Source organism: Scyliorhinus torazame, chromosome 8 (assembly GCF_047496885.1).
Source record: "Scyliorhinus torazame isolate Kashiwa2021f chromosome 8, sScyTor2.1, whole genome shotgun sequence".
Classification (NCBI taxonomy): Eukaryota; Metazoa; Chordata; class Chondrichthyes; order Carcharhiniformes; family Scyliorhinidae; genus Scyliorhinus; species Scyliorhinus torazame.
In genome coordinates this window covers 101,457,007-101,471,015 of record NC_092714.1, presented here as the reverse complement: position 1 = coordinate 101,471,015, position 14,009 = coordinate 101,457,007, and positions in this window count along the sequence as shown.

The window sequence follows — 14,009 nt, the reverse complement described above, 5'->3', positions numbered from 1 at the left end:
CAGGCATGGGGTAGATGCATGGTTAAATGTGGATATCCAAAGGTTGCTCTCCCAGTTGTATACCTCCGCTATTAGTTTTGTGGAAACAGCAGCTCGCTGTCTTGCTCCACCACTGAAATGTATTGAATGGCATAAAGTTGCTGTACTTGTGCTGCAGATGCAAACTAAACTCACTGCAGAAAATTCAGGCTTGTCCATTTCATTCCTTAAACCACGGGAAAATTTTAAATTACTGCTAGCCACCTTTTCCAGCACCGAACATGTGGGAGACTCATTCCATCAAGTTATAATTGTTGGTGGAGATTTTAATAAATGTAAAATTCACTCTCATTTAATCAGGTCCTTCTGTCACTCTTATGTACCTGACTTTATATTGATTTCTCCCACTCTAATTTGTACTTCCTTCTCAGAACTTGCACTGCTGATTTTGCAATGTTTGCTTGTTGATTTCTGTTCCTGCGCTGTTATCAGCTCTCACTTTTAGCATCTTGCTACACATAAAATTGAAATATTAAATGCGCAAGGGCAAGTGTAATTAATGGCAAACACCATTAGATGCCCTGCTACAGCAAATTATGGCACATTAGCCTGATTCCTACTCAGCGTGCAGAATAAATACTCAAAATGGATTTGAGTAATAGCTGTAATCAACTGCTGAAAACTAGAAACTTGTTGCTGTAATTCTGAACTAAAATAAATTTTTGGCTTCATAAATCAGAAGCAGCTGCACTTATTAAAAATAGGTCTTTTTCATTTGATGTACGATTTAAGGTTTAGTTTTGGAAAACTGCCAAATGAATGTAACAAAACAATTTTGAGTCATCAATTAAAAAATATACACAATTAAGATAACAGCAATGAAATAATACAGTGAATCCTGACTAAGGAGACCATCTCATTGTTGATGCAAAAGTGGAGGCAAAGCAACATAACCTTCTGTGAGGGTTCATACCTTCCACTGATATCGGGGCAGAATTCTCCATTTCTGAGACAAAGTGTTGACGCCAATGCAGAATTCGCAGACTTTGACACCAGAAAAACTGCCGCCGCACCTGGACTGATTCCGATACCGGCGCCACGTGGAACACAATCGATTCTAATGCCCCCCCCCCCCCACTCAGGAGAAAGCCGTGCACAACTGCCGGGAGCTGGAGAAGACAGGAGGGGGACCATCGGACCTGCGACCCCTCACTGTGGCTGGCTGTGGCTGTGTCCTGGATGTGGTCGGCTGCCCCCAGGAACGGGAGCTCGCTTATGTGGAGATCGACCGTGAGCGAGGAAGTGAGACCCCGCTAGTTGTGGTTCCCCATAACACCACCCTCACCCCCACACCACCTGCACACCTACCCTCACCCCCACATCATCCTCAACCCAACACCACCTTCACCCCCACATCACCCTCACCCTACACCACCCCACCTCCCCCACATCACCCTCACCCTACATCACCCTCACCCCCACACCACCCCACATCACTACCCCCACCCACACAACCCCACTCACCCCGGCCCGCGGTCTAATCATGCGTTGCCTTGTGTCTTACAGGACCAGCCGGAGATGGGACCCACCCCCAGCCAATGGCACAACCAGAGGCCACCCCCCCCTGTGGGACGAGCACCAATGCTGAACGCAGCTGGAGAAGACAGGAGGGGGACCATCGGACCTGCGACCCCTCACTGTGGCTGGCTGTGGCTGTGTCCTGGATGTGGTCGGCTGCCCCCAGGAACGGGAGCTCGCTGATGTGGAGATCGACCGTGAGCGAGGAAGTGAGACCCCGCTAGTTGTGGTTCCCCATAACACGTGTGCCAGCCCTCTCTAACACCACCCTCACCCCCACACCACCTGCACCCCTACCCTCACCCCCACATCATCCTCAACCCAACACCACCTTCACCCCCACATCACCCTCACCCTACACCACTCCACCTCCCCCACATCACCCTCACCCTACATCACCCTCACCCCCACACCACCTGCACCCCTACCCTCACCCCCACATCATCCTCAACCCAACACCACCTTCACCCCCACATCACCCTCACCCTACACCACCCCACCTCCCCCACATCACCCTCACCCTACATCACCCTCACCCCCACACCACCCCACATCACTACCCCCACCCACACAACCCCACTCACCCCGGCCCGCGGTCTAATCATGCGTTGCCTTGTGTCTTACAGGACCAGCCGGAGATGGGACCTACCCCCAGCCAATGGCACAACCAGAGGGCCCCCCCCCCCCCCCCCCCCCCCCGTGGGACGAGCACCAATGCTGAACGCAGCTCGGACACTAGCCCTCTGCCCGAGACTCGGGAGACCCCAGAGCTCAGGTCGGAGGATGCCGGTGATTTTCTATTACAGTTGGCTCCAACATCCTCCACCATCCCAGAGACACTCATCTCAGTTGGTCATGTTAGTGAGGAGGCTCCTGAGACATTCCCTGGTGCGCACCATACAGCTGATCCAGTTCAGCAGGTGGAGGTAGGAAATCCCGATGGGGCGGATGGTCAGAGGGCAGGCCGACCTGAGGAACTAGCTGCTGTATAGATGAGTCTCGATCCTCTGGAACAGCCAATCGCTTCCATAATGGAGATGCATGAGGGGTTGTTGGCGAGCATTCATCACCTGCAGTTGGAGGAGTCCAATCTTCCAATCTCGTGCAGGAGCAGGAAATGCTGTCAACAATGCGTGCCACCCAGGCTAACACCGCATGGGTGGCGTCTGCAGTGGAGGTATTGGGAGCGATGGTTTTGGCTTCGGATCAGCATGTCCAAGGCCTGGGGCATTCTGATTTGATTTATTATTGTCACATGTATTAGTACACAGTGAAAAGGCAGGCACTGGCTGCAGGTGCAGGACAGGGTTGTCGCCTCACAGGGACCATGTCCCAGAGCCACCTGGGAATTGCAGCGGCGCTCCTGAGCGTGGCCCAGTCACAGCAGGCCATGGCTGGGAACGCGGTGGCATTGTCTAAGCACTGGCCGACATAGCACAGATGCAGAGGGAGGTGGCTCAATCCCAGAGGGAGAAGGTGCAGTCACTGGCTGATGTGACACAAACCCAGAAGGTGGTGGCACAGTCAATGGGTGATGTGGTGTGGTCCCAGACGGAGATGGTCCACTCCCTGCTCTCCGTGGCCGCGAGCATGCAGACCTTGGTTGAGACCAGAGTGAGCCTTCAGGACTCCTCCTTGCACCCCCACCCTGTGGAGTAGCCCACGGACCATCGGGCACCCCAAGGGAGGAGGAGGTGAAGGGGCCCATGCTGGTGACTCCCGCAGGGGACGTGCTGAAACACCGCAGCACCTCGGACTCACTCCTCCTGATCCTGGAATATCTGGTGGGTAGCAGGCAGAACTGGACGGCACCACGCCACCTGGGACACCCGAGCAGCAGCCGGGTCCATCCAGGCCGGGTTGCCCCAGATGACACCCACCAACGGGGACCCAGGTCACAGGGCAGGAATCACAGCAGGCCGCCTCCACTCCTGCTGTACTATTTGGGGAACCACCTAGGCATAGCATGGGGCCCGTAAGGTGAGAAATTCAGACACCAGTTAAGCTGGCACAGGTGCAGGGCACAGTTTAGTGATAGGGGCTGTGGCACAAATGTGTATATATTCATTCACATTAAACACCTGTTACCACCATTACAACCTACCTCGGTGCTCAGTCCGGTGCGAGAGGTGGCTGGTCTGGTCTGGCTGGAGGGGAGGGGAATGGGTGGACATTGCGGGGGGGAATGGGTGCTCTCTGTGGGTGGCTTGGGACAGTGTGATGGAATAGCCAGCTCACATGCAGGGATCACCCAGGTGGACGGTGAAAAGTGAGCGACAGGGGCTACCTACGACCACAGTACGTAGCCCCTGTCGCCCAGGAGCCAACCCCAGCCGGGGCAGGGGGTGGTCGTCTCGAACATTTCAGGAATCATTGAGTGTGCCAGGATGAAGGCGCCATACACACTGCCCAGGTATCAGGCGCAAACATGTATGATGTACAGCTGATGGTCACATATCAGCTGCACGTTCATCAAGTGGAACCCCTTTCAGTTTGTATAGAACGGCCTGTCATCTACAGGTGCTCATAGGGGGACATGCATCCCATCGATCACCCCCTGGACCTGGGGCATCCTGGCGATGGTGGCGAATTCCGTTGCCCGGGCATCCTGGTGGGCTCGATCTCCATTGAAGTGGATGTATTAAGCCGTCTGGGTATATCGGGCCTCCGTGACGGCGCAGATGCACTGAGGTCTGTGAGATTCCAGATAGGTCCCCAATATTGCAACTGAATCCTTTACAATTGATGCAAACACTTTGTCATTTGTAAACATTCTTAAAACCAATTCCAGATTCCCCAGACGTTTTAACTAAATTAAAATGTTTCCTTACTGTCCAGGTCAAAGATCAGCACAGGTGCAGGCTAGTTTTAAGTTGTGCTAGCCTTGCATTATCTTGGATTTCCCACTGAGGTGTGCAGCCACTCCGCAGCGTGATCAGTGCTGGATTATACACCCTAATCATAGAGATGAGGAGGCAGCACAAAGATGATGTACTGCCTGCATAACATTGATTAGACGCAGGGGATTGTGCAATCCCCATGCTCGAATTTGTGGGGTCTATCCAGTATAGCCTCCAGTAGACATATCATTATGTCATGCGTAGAAAATGAAAACCCACTTGCTTAAATTATATACCCATTGCAGTGCCCGAGGGTACCAGTGCCACCTAGGAGTTGGTCTTGCCCAATTTGTTGCTCATTTTCCTAATTCCCTTGCATTCCAGGGGCTGGATTCTCCCAAAATGGGACCACGTCCCCACGCCGGCGTAAAAACGTTGGTGTTTCACTCCTGAGTTTTCAATAAAAAAGAACTGCCAGTTCACTGACCTGCAGGGGGCTAGCAGGGACCCAGAGTAATTCACGCAGCTTTAGCTGCGGTTACAGGCCCCTACACTTCCGGTCTGGAGTCCGCGCATGCGCACGGTGGCGGCCTCCAGTGGCCTCACCGAGCACCATGGCGGACCTGGACCGCGGAGGCAGATTAGAAATGTGAGCCCCCCGATCGGCAGCGCGCCCGAAGATCAGTCCGGCCCGATCTCTCTCCCGGCCACCCATAAGGCCCCGCCCGGTGCCCCATCCCCCCCCCCCCCCCACCCCCCCCCCCCCCCCCCCACCAGGACAGCCGCGGACTCAGTCCACAGCCGCCACGCGAGCATCCCGACCAACCATATCATGTCAGTTCCACGCCGTCGGGAACTCGGCCAGTTGGGAGCGGAGGATCACTGGGCGGGCCTCTGGCAATGGGCCCCCAGCTGTACTACGCTCACACGCCGATCTTCGGAGCCCAGGAATCTCCAGACCGGCGCCGGGCCCGATTTTGGCGCCAACTTGAATTCTCCGCCCCCCGCGCCAAACGCGATTTCAGCGCGGGGCTGCGAAGAATCCAGCCCCAGGAGTGTTGCCGGTGACATAGGATTATGGAAGACAAGTAAAGAATTGCTGACTGCGCTTAAATTATAGGAAGCCATCGAATTTTAGGATGTTTAAAAGATGCCAAGTGAATTTGAAACACATCTTGACTGCAGACCCTAGATCATTTTGTGTTGGCACTGGGACAATCTGGATGCTCTGACTGCATTGAAAACCTCAAGATTCCAATCCTGATAGTATGGGGAGAGGGTGCCTGATACCTTACTGCACGGAAGGGCACCCACATTCAGTATATTGGCCCTGACAATGTAGTCTCCAAAAGCCAAACTAAACATACAATTGGAAACAAAAAGTAACAGGGAAATTTTTTTTAAATTACATTCCTATTTTAGCTATTTGTATGGTTGCAAATTGCTTTTCATAAAATGAATTACTTTAAATTGCATTGACTGTATGCAGGAAATATTTTGAATACAGTAAGATCCCATAAAATAATGATACGTTTTTGGTTGAGGTGAAATCGGATTATCAGCCTGGACATCTTCATGCTCTTTGAATATACTTTGAGATTTTTAAATATTTGTCTGAGCTGGCAGATGAGTCTGCGGTGCCCGGAGATGGAATTTTGTTGCATTGTGACCAGCAGTGCACTGGAGTGCCATCCTGGTTTACAAATGTAACTCCTGGCATGGTCCTCAAGTTGTGTTACCACCTTCTCCAAACTGATACATTAGCAGCTCTGTGATTCCAAATATACCCTCAGGAAAATAAGCATGCTCGACTCAAGCATTTGCCTTCCAGCTGGTGCACTGCCAGTTCTCGCTAATGCCTGTGGAATGTGAGGCATTACAGGGTTCTCCTCATGGAGAAATATGTGACTAAGTGCCCAACTCCTGAAATATCCTTTATGGGTATCTCAAAGGTCTCCTTGTCATAAAACTGAAGACATATGTTATGGGCGAGGCGTTTTCAGAACCCCAAAATGTATCATGGAGTTCAACCAACCTCTCCCTTTAATGGATTTGTTGCTTTTCCTAGCACACGGCTTTTTCCCTAGGTGTGGGATTACAATTATGGACATGTGGTTTTTAAATTTTTTAAAAAAATATATACTTTATTCAACTTTTTCGGCCATACAAAACAGTACAAAGGTTTTTCCCCTTTTACAACAGCAAAACAATATAAATAACCGTGACCGTATTTTAACAAATAAATAAATAATATATAAACTAAATGGCAACTGCCATAACAAAAATAATAGCTCTCCCAAATAATAAAATCAGCAATTAAATATACATAACCAAGTACCAATATCTTTACAAAAACACCCCTGAGGACCCACCTGAGCCCTCCCCCCCCCCTCCCCCCCCCCTCCCCCCCCCCTCCCCCCTGGGTTGCTGCTGTTGCCTTCCCATTTCCTTTATCGTTCTGCGAGGTAGTTAATGAACGGTTGCCACCGCCTGGTGAACCCCTGAGCCGAACCCCTTAGTGCAAACTTTATCCGTTCCAGTTTTATAAACCCTGCCATGTCGTTTATCCAGGTCTCCACGCCCGGAGGCTTGGCTTCCTTCCACATAAGCAGTATCCTTCGCCGGGCTACTAGGGACGCAAAGGCCAAAACATCAGCCTCTCTCGCCTCCTGCACTCCCGGCTCTTCTGCAACCCCGAATATAGCCAGCCCCCAGCCTGGCTCGACCCGGACCCCCACCACCTTTGAAAGCACCTTCGCCACCCCCACCCAGAACCCCTGCAGTGCCGGGCATGACCAAAACATGTGGGTGTGGTTTGCTGGGCTTCTCGAGCACCTCCCACACTTATCCTCTACCCCGAAAAATTTACTGAGTCTTGCTCCGGTCATATGTGCCCTGTGCAAAACCTTAAATTGTATCAGGCTAAGCCTGGCGCACGAGGACTAAGAGTTTACCCTACGTAGGGCATCTGCCCACAGCCCCTCTTCAATCTCTTCCCCCAGCTCTTCCTCCCATTTTCCCTTCAGCTCATCCACCATGTTCTCCCCCTCGTCTCTCATTTCCCTGTATATATCTGACACCCTACCATCCCCCACCCATGTCCCTGAGATCACTCTATCCTGAATCTCCTGCGTCGGGAGCTGCGGGAATTCCCTCACCTGTTGCCTCGCAAAAGCCCTCAGTTGCATGTATCAAAATTCATTCCCTTGGGGCAACCCATATTTTTCCGTCAGCGCTCCCAGACTCGCAAACGTCCTGTCCAAGAACAGATCCCTCAGTTGCACAATCCCAGCTCTCTGCCATGCTCCAAATCCGCCATCTATTCTCCCCGGGACAAACCTATGATTATTTCTTATCGCGGACCGCACCGAGGCTCCCGTCATTCCCCTATGCCGTCTCCACTGCCCCCAAATTTTCAGTGTTGCCACCACCACTGGACTTGTGGTGTATTTCTTCGGGGAGAACGACAGCGGTGCCATCACCAGTACTTGTAGGCTGGTTCCTTTGCAGGACGCCATCTCCAATCTCTTCCACGCCGCTCCCTCCCCTTCTCCCATCCACTTACACACCATTGAAATATTGGCTGCCCAATAGTACTCACTTAAGCTCGGTAGTGCCAGTCCCCCCCTCTCCCTGCTACGCTGCAAGAACCCCCTCCTCACTCTCGGGGTCTTCCCAGCCCACACAAAACTCATAACGCTTTTCTCGATCTTCTTGAAAAAAGCATTTGTGACCATCACCGGGAGGCACTGAAACACAAAAAGGAATCTTGGGAGGACTACCATTTTGACCGCCTGCACCCTCCCCACCAGTGACAGGGGCACCATGTCCCATCTCTTAAAATCCTCCTCCATCTGTTCCACCAATCGTGTTAAATTAAGCCTATGTAAGATTCCCCAACTCCTGGCTATCTGGATCCCCAAGTACCGGAAATCCCTTACCCTCCTCAGCAGTAAATCCTCTATTCCCCTGCTCTGCTCCCCCGGATGTACCACAAACAATTCACTCTTCCCCATGTTCAATTTGTACCCCGAGAATTCCCCAAACTCCCCGAGCGTCTGCATTATCTCAGGCATCCCCTCCACCGGGTCCGCAACATACAGCAGTAAATCATCTGCATACAATGATACCCGGTGTTCTTCTCCTCCCCTGAGTAATCCCCTCCACTTCCTGGAGCCCCTCAGTGCTATGGCCAGTGGCTCAATTGCCAACGCAAACAGTAACGGAGACAGGGGACACCCCTGCCTCGTCCCTCTATAAAGACGGAAGTAGTCAGACCTCTGCCTGTTCGTGATCACACTTGCCACCGGGGCCCAATATAGCAGCTGTACCCATCCAATGAACCCTTCACCGAAACCAAATCTCCTCAACACTTCCCACAGGTAGTCCCACTCGACCCTGTCAAATGCTTTCTCGGCATCCATCGCCACCACTATCTCTGCCTCCCCCTCTGGTGGGGGCATCATCATCACCCCTAGCAGCCTCCGTATGTTCGTGTTCAGCTGTCTCCCCTTAACGAACCCAGTTTGATCCTCATGGACCACCCCCGGGACACAATCCTCTATCCTCGTCGCCATTACCTTGGCCAGGAGCTTAGCATCTACATTCAAAAGGGAAATGGGCCTGTAGGACCCACACTGCAGTGCGTCTTTATCCTTCTTCAAAAGTAACAATATTGTCGCCTCCGACATAGTCGGGGGGCAACTTCCCTCTTTCCCTGGCCTCATTAAAGGTTCTTGTCAAAAGCGGGGCCAGTAGGTCTATATATTTCCTATAAAATTCCACCGGGAGCCCATCCGGTCCCGGGGCCTTCCCCGCCTGCATGCTCCCAATCCCCTTTACCACCTCCTCCACATCAATCTGTGCTCCCAGTCCCGCCCTCTCCTGCTCCTCCACCTTCGGAAATTCCAGCTGATCCAGGAAATGCATCATTCCCTCCTTCCCTTCCGGGGGCTGAGCCTTATACAACCTCTCATAGAATGTCTTAAATACCCCATTCACTCTCTCCGCTCCCCGTTCCATCTCTCCCTCCTCATCCCTCACCCCACCTATCTCCCTCGCCGCTCCCCTCTTCCTCAATTGTTGGGCCAGTAACCGACTCAACGTCTCTCCATACTCATACTGCACTCCCTGTGCCCTCCTTCACTGTGCCTCTGCCTTACCCGTGGTCAGCAGGTCAAATTCCACATGTAACCTTTGTCTTTCCCTGTACAGTCCCTCCTCCGGTGCCTCTGCATATTGCCTGTCCACCCTCAGAAGTTCTCTCAGCAATCGCTCCCTTTCTTTACTCTCTTGCTTCCCTTTATGTGCCCTTATGGATATCAGTTCCCCTCTGACCACCGCCTTCAACGCCTCCCAGACCACTCCCACCTGAACCTCTCCATTGTCATTAGGCTCCAAGTACCTTTCGATACACCCCCTCACCCTTAGACATATCCCCTCATCCGCCAACAGGCCCATATCCATTCTCCAGAGTGGGTGCTGTTCCTTTTCCTCTCCTACCTCCAGATCTACCCAGTGTGGAGCGTGGTCCGAGATGCCTATGGCCGTGTACTCCGTCCCTGTCACCTTCGGAATCAGTGCCCTTCCCAGGACAAAAAAGTCTATCCGTGAATATACCTTGTGAACATGGGAGAAGAATGAGAACTCCTTACTCCTAGGTCTGATAAATCTCCAAGGGTCTACTCCTCCCATCTGCTCCATGAAGTCCTTAAGCACCGCTGCCGGCCTCCTCCCGGTCCTGGACCTCGACCGGTCCAGCCCTGGATCAAGCACTGTATTGAAATCTCCCCCCATTACCAAACTTTCCCGCCTCCAGGTCCGGGATACGCCCCAACATACGCCTCATGAAGTTTGCATCATCCCAGTTCGGGGCGTACACGTTCACCAGAACCACCGCCTTCCCTTGCAGTCTGCCACTCACCATCACGTATCTACCCCCACTGTCCGCCACTATGGTCTTTGCCTCAAACAATACCCGTTTCCCCACTAAAATAGCCACCCCCCTATTCTTCGCATCCAAACCCGAATGAAACACCTGTCCCACCCATCCTTTACGTAGTCTGACCTGATCTGTCAATTTCAGGTGCGTCTCCTGCAACATAACCACATCTGCCTTTAATTTCTTTAGGTGTGCGAGTACCCGTGCCCTTTTAATCGGCCCATTCAGCCCTCTCACGTTCCACGTGATCAACCGGGTTGGGGGGCTCTTTACCCCCCCCCCCCCCTTGTCGACTAGCCATCCCCTTTTTTACCCCAGCTCCTCACCCGGTTCCCATGTACCCGTATATCTCACCGACGGTGCCCTCCCGCCTCGACCACCCCGCCCCATAACAGCTCCCCCTTCCCTTTAGCAGCAGCAACCCAGTTAGCTCCCTCCCCCCCCCTCCGCTAGATCCCCCTCTAGAGTAATTACACCCCCCATGTTGCTCCCAGAAGTCAGCAAACTCTGGCTGACCTCGGCTTCCCCATTTGCCCTCGGCGTCTCACTGTGCGAGGCCCCCACCTTCCTGCGTCCCTGTTCCCGCCATAATTACCATAGCGCGGGAACGAGGCCCGCGTTTCCCACTCAGCCCCGCTTTCCTACCCACCGGCGCCCACAGTTCCTCATACTACCCCCCCCCCCCCAAACGAGGGGAAGAGAGAAAATTTACAGGATTAAAGAGTTAACAATTGAAAAATCATCCTCCCCCCCCCCCTTCCTCGTCCCACATAGTCATCCCACCACTTTGTCCCAGAAGCTCTTTCTCTCGCCAGACTATTCCAGCTTCTCGTCCACTATGAATGTCCACGCCTCTTCTTCCGTCTCAAAGCAGTGGTGCTTCCCTTGGTATGTGACCCACAGTCTCGCCGGTTGCAGCATTCCAAATTTCACCTTCTTTTTGTGAAGCACCGCCTTAGCCCGGTTGAAACTTGCCCTCCTTCTCGCCACCTCCGCACTCCAATCCTGGTATACGCGGATCACCGCGTTCTCCCACCTGCAGCTCCGAGTTTTCTTCGCCCATCTTAGGACCATCTCTCTGTCATTATAGCGGTGAAACCTCACCACTATGGCTCGAGGTATTTCTCCTGCCCTTGGTCTTCGCGCCATAACTCGATAAGCTCCCTCCACCTCCAAAGGTCCCGTCGGGGCCTCCGATCCCATTAGCGAGTGAAGCATCGTGCTCACATATGCCCCGACGTCCGCCCCCTCTGCGCCCTCGGGAAGACCCAAGACTCTTAGATTCTTCCTCCTCGAATTATTCTCCAGGGCTTCCAACCTCGCCACACACCTCTTGTGCTGCGCCTCGTGCGTCTCTGTCTTCACCACCAGGCCCTGAATTTCATCTTCATTTTCAGCAGCCTTTGCCTTCACAACCCGAAGCTCCAACTCATGGGTCCTCTGCGCCTCCTTTAGCCCTTCAATCGCCTGTAGCATCGGGGCCAACACCTCCTTCTTCAGCTCTTCCACACAGCGCCGCAGGAATTCTTGTTGCTCCGGGCCCCATATCGAACGGCCACCTTCCGACGCCATCTTGCTTCGAGCTTCCCTTCCTTGCCACTGCTCCGAAGGATCCACTGCAATCCTGCCGCTATCCTCTCCTTTTTCCATCAATATCCGGGGGGGATTCCCTTCTATTTCACCGCACAGTAATTTTGGCCGTTTAAAATTGCCGTCGGGGCTCTTATCAAGAGCCCAAAAGTCCGTTCCACGACATGTGGGGTTTTAAACACAAAACTGTTTATTCCATGAACTCAACTTAACATCTTCAAGATGCAGTTCCGATGTCTCAAACGCTTTGGTGATGCACTGCGTGCACCCAGAGGGTGTATTTTGTGGTGGTCTGCTGTGTCCTCCACAAACTAGCATAGCAGTGGGGCGACATACTGGAGGTGGAGGAGGAGAAATATGTGGTCACATCAGAGGAGGAGGACGAAGAGGTGCTGGACTATGTGGGCGAGGCGTTTTCAGAACCCCAAAATGTATCATGGAGTTCAATCAACCTCTCCCTTTGATGGATTTGTTGCTTTTCCTAGCACACGGCTTTTTCCCTCGGTGTGGGATTACAATTATGGACACGTGGGTTTTTAAACACAAAACACTGTTTATTCCACAAACTCAACTTGACATCTTAAATAAACATTGGATCTCTTAACACCCCTTACTGCAAAGATAACTCAGAAAATATTGCAACAGTAAATAACTCCTTAAAATGTTCCTTCAAACTTCCAAGAGACTTAACACCTTTAAACAGTATCACATCAGGTTAAAGGATATATATTTTTCTGTAGAATGGCAGAGACATATTAGCTTGGTTGATTTCAGCTCCAGCACCTTGTTTCTTCTTGCAGCTCTCTGGACACACACAGACACATACAAACTGCTTTTTCCAACTGGCTTTCTCCCTTCAAGCAACTCACAGCAAACCAGAACTTCTCAAGCTGCTGTCTCAAACTGGCTTTCTCCTTTTAATCTGCTCACAGCAAAACAGCCAGGCACTTTTAAACTGCTCTCAGCAAAACCAGCCAGGCACTTTTAAACTGCTCTCAGCAAAACCAGCCAGGCACTTTTCAAACTGCAAAACCAAAACTGCAAAATGGCTGAACTGAGCTGAGCTCCACCCACTCTATGACATCACTGTTTTCTTAAAGGTACATTGCTTAAACATCCAGTTCTGAAAGACACTCTCGCATGACACCTCCCCCAAGAAAAAAAATAAACCATCAACTTAAGTTGGTTTCATTTTTCACTTTTGCACCATCCACTAAGAAATGTACACAGTAAATATACCTTTTCGTTTTTAAAAAAAAACAACACATGCAAACAGGTATAATAATATAGTCCTGAATGGTGTTGTGTTTCTTGAGTGTTGTTGGAGCTGCCCAAATCCAGGGAAATGGGGGTATTCCATCACACTTCTGATTTGTGCCCTGTAGAGGGTAGACAGGCTTTGGGGGGTGAGGGGCTTAGTGATTTGCTGCAGAATTCCTTGCCTTTGACCTGCTTTTGTACCCACAGTATTTATATGGCTATTCTAGTTCAGTTTCTGGTCAATGTTAACACCCAAGATGTTGATTGTGGGGATTCCGTGATGGCAATGCCATTGAATTTCAAGATGGAATGGTTTGATTCTCTCTTATTAGAGATGGTCATTGCCTAGCACTTGTGTGGCGCGAATATTACTTGCCACTTGTCAGCCCAAGCCAGGTCTTGCAACATTTGCACATGGACTGCTTCAGTGTCTGAGGAGTCACGAATGGTGCTGAACATTGTGGAATCATCAGCAAACTGTGGTATTATCATAACTGTAAGAACTGCAAGAGTTAATGAAGTGTCTAGAGTAGCCACTAGAGGGAGCTACAGTTACATGTATATAAGGGAGTGATGCTAAGCCTTGTGGGGGAGTGTGTGCAGGAGTTAGCGAGAAAGAGTCGGAAGTACAGATAGTGTAAGTGGGAGCAGATCATACTTTATATCAGTAGTGAGGTTAGCTGTAGATGAGTGTAGTTTAAATGTTATTAATCAACTGTGTATTCTTTAGGAGCACATGTCAAACCCAAGTTAGTAGTGTTAATAAATGTACAGCTTTTTTCAAGCTATTTTGTGGTCTTTGTGAACACTATGTCAACCAT